At 37.0% G+C, this 5,741-nt stretch overlaps 1 protein-coding gene across 1 annotated transcript in view; it reads left to right on the top strand.

The window, feature by feature from the left end:
- Window positions 1-5,741, top strand: part of LOC106880023 (dihydroorotate dehydrogenase (quinone), mitochondrial) — a 48,585-nt gene that overhangs the window by 34,872 nt on the left and 7,972 nt on the right. The window lies entirely within an intron of this gene.

Raw genomic sequence — 5,741 nt, forward strand, 5'->3', positions numbered from 1 at the left:
TGAGGCAAGGGAAATCGAAATCAAACTACATTCGACGACTGGCCCCCATGCCAATGTCTCCTTCATTGGACACTAAACTCGGCTTGCAAAGACTTGTTGGGGCAAGTGAAAGCGAAATCGTGATGGCACCCATACCAGTGGAGCACTAAGTGCACTGTGCAAGCTTGATCGCTGCCAGAGCAGCTGTCTGGCTTCTGCACCAGTGGCATGTAAATAGCACCATTTGAGCGTGATCGTTACCAGCGTCGCCTTCCTGGCACTTGTGCCGGTGCCCGTGAAAAGACATTTGAGCGAGGTCGTTGCCAGTGCCACCGGACTGGCTCCTGTGCAGGTGGAACATAAAATACACCATTTTGAGCGTGGCCGTTGCCAGTACCGCCTGACTGGCCTTCGTGCCGGTGGCACGTAAAAGCACCCACTACACTCTTGGAGTGGTTGGCATTAGGAAGGGCATCCGGCAGTAGAAACTGCCAAATTAGACTGGAACCTGGCGTAGTCATTTGGTTCGCCAGTCCTCAGTCAAATCGTCCAGCCCATGCTAGCATGGAAAGTGGACATTAAACGATGATGATGATAATATAAAGATGAGAATGTGTGTCTGTGGGTCCGTCTGTGTGAATTCCTAAAACTTGAAAACTACATAAACAATTTCTTGCCTAGTGCGAGCCCAGTGCAATATTACATCTCCACTATTGCAGTACTACGTGTCAAAAGTGAAACAATAGCATCTCTCTAGACAGTTTCACTTTAATACTGAAACTATTAAAGTGAAACTATTACTTTACATATATACAGGCATACATATATAAATGCGATCGACAAACTTTTATTCCCTACAAACTGTGAGTTTTTTAAAATCGTTTTTCGCACATTTACTTGCTACCGTATATATACACACAGAACACACACTCACACATACATACGTACAAATACACCCATACATACAAATAAACACAAACATACAAATATCTGTCCATCTTTTTCAAATACGATCCACTCTTTATTAAAATACATTTACTTTTCCCTACAAACTGTGAGGTTTTTCAATACAAACTGAGTTTTTGGAAAATCTTTTTTCACACATTTACTTACTACCATATATATACATACAGAATACACACTCCTACATACGTACAAATGCACACATACATACAAATAAACCCACACATACAAATACCTGTCAGTCTTTTCCAAATACGATCGACGCCTGCTGGGTTTGATAAGAGGCAATACCTCGAAACTAGTCTGTAGATGCCAGACCAGCAAGGGGAAGTGGCTGACCTCTCCTGTTCGAAGGTTATAATGGACACAGGTTCGTGTGTCACATAGCTAGCTAGAGGCGATGGCCTCTTGGAGCTAATTAACGGCAGCATTCGTCCTATGTTTTGGACTGCCATGTTGGCTTGGCGATAACTATTAATATCCAGTACTGCTGCCGTAGTCTCCTTTAGAGAGACTTAGAAATATTAAAATATATATATATATTATTATGTGTATATAATATATTCATTCATATGTATATATATATATATATATATAATTATTAATATGTATATATATATAAATATGTATATATACATGTGTATATACACATTCACACGTGTACACATACATACACATTAATATATAGAGACATATCTTCACGTCAAGATAAATATATACATCATAACATATATATGCAAACAATTTTAAAAAACTGTTTGGTGTATATAAAACAATAAACTGATATAACATAGTTAAATGCATGAGTAAACAATAAAAATAAACCTTGGTGAAGCTTAAGCTTAAATTTGTAAAACAGTTCAAGAATTTCTTTAAAATGATGTCAAAATATGCACTATCATTCTAAAGTCAAATTCAAATGTGACTGTCGAAATTTTCCGAGAGTTAAATCATTTTATCCATATGGTATTTTTTCAGTTGATATTTTAAACCTTGTGGTGTTCCTACAAGAATTTAAGAGTTTGCGTCTCTGGTTCAAAGCATGTTTATCCTGGAACAGGATGAAGAACTTTTCTGAGAGGCAAAGATAACATTTCATAGGTCTTTTATAAGCTCCATGTCTGCATGATGATGCTTTTTCTAGAATTTCCCAAGTTACATTGAAAGGATGGTGTCATTCTCTTTCAATTCCCCAACATGCTTTGCATAGTTGCTGTCCTATTCTTGGGGTATTGGAAAGAATTTCAGTGGGAATAGAATCGAGTCTTGAATGAATTTTCTGAAGCCCCTGTGTATGTTTTATATTCTTGTGAGCCATCTACTTGCACTTCAGCTTCATAAGCAATTCCTTTTTCAAGACATTTACCTTACAATGGACAGCAAGTCTTATCTTTGAAGTTGCAGTTCCTCAGATTAGATTCATCACTGTAGTTGTTTGTAATAATTTTCATATTATGCTGGTTAATAAAAGAGGTGAAGTTTTTGCAACAAGAATAGCTAACCTTCAGTGTTCTCCTATTAAAAATTCTAAAGAACTTATGGCTAGATTGAAAATGTTTAGAAACTAATTTTAAGAATTAGTTCTTTACGACAATATTAAATGCTGAGTTAAACCACAAATCTTTCCTAGTTTTAGTTCTATGTAGTCTATTATTGTTAGGATTAGCTTGATTATACTGAATCTCCGAGACTCCACTTTTCCTTAATGCATTATTGTAATATGGCACAGCATTTTGAAATGCTGTCTCATCTGAAGAAATTGATAATATTCACATTCCTACATTACTAACTAGGTTCTTAAGAATTATGGGTGGATGATTAGATTCTTTGCTAATATAACATAGCTTTTCATTGGGCTTACAGTTGGGATTAAATTTATCTAAGTTGATATAAAAAAAACCTACGTTATTAAGGTTACCTTCTATCGTAATCTGTAAACCCATTCTTTGGAAAAACATAATCAGATTCTTCTTAAGTTTATCTAACTCATGGCCGCTTAAATTATGGGTGACTATAAGACCGTCATCCCTTTATAATCTTGCATCTATAAAAGGGAATTCTAGATGTAGACTATGCAAAATATAAGTTCATATAAGCTTACACATCTCTGCCCCATCATGTCCCCATTAGTACATCGGAAAGAGAATCCTCATTCTTTTTGACCAGGTGGAATCATTGTAAAAAAGAAGGGATTTCCTTGCATGCAGGATAATATCTATTTCCTGCATGATGACAAACTGCTTGGCAAAGTCTAATGCTTTTAGAAGCAAGAGCCTAGATATTGACGGGTAAAATTTGACAATATCAAACTGCGTAAATTTGCAGTTATGCTTATGGCTAATCCCTTTGAACCAATCTATCACTGACTTGCTATTTTTCCAAATCTGTAAATTTAATTCACTATTTAACTTGCTTATAATATGATCTAAAATATATTTGCTAATAATGCCTATTTCAGTTTTTGCTGTGTTATTTAGTCTACATTTAGGGTTTCTATTGAAATTAGCTTTCTGGTCTTTTAGTGTAATAAAGGATTGGCATGGGGGTAGGTATCCTATCACTAACTTTAAGGTTGTTAGCAATTCTTTTTGCCTCCAAATTCACCTCTTTATATAAATTTGCGTTATCTTTTTTGTAGGTGTCTGTGATGCTCTTCGAAAGTAGACGTTTATAAACATCTTTGTCAACCGCATATAAGTTTTTTGTCTGGAGTTTACGAAGATCTTATCCGAGTTCTTTATGTCCCTAATTTTTTCCTTCATATCTCTCTGGAGTTGGTTGTTGAATTTGCGGAATTCAATTTTTCTAATAAGCCCGAAAAGGTCTTTTTCAAAGGCTGTCAATTCCTAAATAGGTGATGGATTTTTGGAAGATTTAAGTCCGTATTTGTTTCCGTAAATCAGTTTTTTGTGATGTTTTGCAGCTTTAATAACAATAAAGTGTTTGTATAAATATATATATATATATATATATACACACACACGTATACCTTGCCAACCTTTACTTCTCCTTTTCCAAGCTCTTTTTGCAACAAGTTATGAGGGTGGTCATGGACAGCATAATGACTCCTAAATATGCTAACTTATTTGTTGGTCACTTTGAAGCTCAGACTTTCATTGACTTTCACTTGTGTCACTCTACTCCTGTTGCCTAGGAGGCTGTATCTCCCTTACATATCCAGTCTTATGATTTTTGTCAAAACTCCTCCCATTGTAACTTGGAATTCACATTTACTATTTCTGTTAACTTAGACATTTCCATTTCTAGTGACCACCCTAACTTTTCCAGTTTCATTTTTCACACATCTGTCTTTCACCAGTGTGAATATCATTCTTTTTCTTTTACTTATTTCAGTCATTTGACTGTGGCCATGCTGGAGCACTGTTTTTAGTCAAACAGGTGTTATTCTTTGTTAGCCTAGTACTTATTTTATCGGTCTCTTTTTCTGAACCGCTAAGTTATGTGGATGTAAACACACTAACATCAGTTGTCAAGCGATGGTCGGGGACAAACACACATATATATATGTGTGTGTGTGTGTGTGTGTGTAGGGGTGGTAAGTAGCTTGCTTACTAACCACATGGTTCTGGGTTCAGTCCCACTGCGTGGCACCTTGGTTAAGTGTCTTCTACTATAGCCTCAGGCCGACCAAAGCCTTGTGAGTGGATTTGGTAGACGGAAACTGAAAGAAGCCCGTCATGTATATATATATATATATGTATGTGTGTGTGTATATGTTTGTATTTGTCCCCCAACATCGCTTGACAACCAATGCTGGTGTGTTTACATCCCCGTAATCTAGCGGTTCGGCAAAAGAGACTGTTAGAATAAGTACTAGGCTTACAAAGAATAAGTCCTGAGGTCGATTTGTTCGACTAAAGATGGTGCTCCAGCATGACCACAGTCAAATGACTGAAACAAGTAAAAGATAAAAGTGAAATAAAAGAGACACACACACACAATGGACTTCTTTCAGTTTCTGTCTACCAAATCCACTCACAAGGCTTTGGTTGGCCCGAGGCTATAATAGAAAACATTTGCCCATGGTGCCACACAGTGGGACTGAAACACAGCCAAGCCTATGCCTATTATCAAGAAAAAAAGAAAGAAAACAATTGCTTTCAAATGCGATCTTTTATGACACTTATGCCTTGCATAGACCCTCTTCATCAATCTCACCATCAGAAATGTTGTGAACCAGTGTTTGTCCCATTGTAGACCTGTAACCAACCACATTATCTTTTATACCTGCTGTGATATAAATGAATTTGGGGAGACAAAAGGGGCCCAAAACAATCTATTATCTGTTACTTGTTTCAGTCATTACACTGTGGCCATGCTGGGGCACCACTTTGAAGAATTTTAATTGAACTTATCAACTCCAGTACTTATACACACAATGGGCTTCTTTCAATTTCCACCCACCAAATCCACTCACAAGGCTTTTGGTTTGCCCATATCCAAGGTGCTATGCAGTGGGACTGAACCTGGAACCATGTAGTTGGGAAGCAATCTTCTTACCAAACTTCTTACCAAATAGGCGTAGGAGTGGCTGTGTGGTAAGTAGCTTGCTTACCAACCACATGGTTCCGGGTTCAGTTCCACTGCGTGTCATCTTGGGCAAGTGTCTTCTACTATAGCCTCTGGATGACCAAAGCCTGATGAATGGATTTGGTAGATGGAAACTGAAAGAAGCCTGTCGTATATATATATATATATATATATATATATACACATATGTATGTTTGTGTCTGTGTTTGTCCCCCCAACATAGCTTGACAACTGATGCTGGTGTGTTT

This window comes from Octopus bimaculoides, chromosome 20, assembly GCF_001194135.2.
Source record: "Octopus bimaculoides isolate UCB-OBI-ISO-001 chromosome 20, ASM119413v2, whole genome shotgun sequence".
Taxonomy (NCBI): Eukaryota; Metazoa; Mollusca; class Cephalopoda; order Octopoda; family Octopodidae; genus Octopus; species Octopus bimaculoides.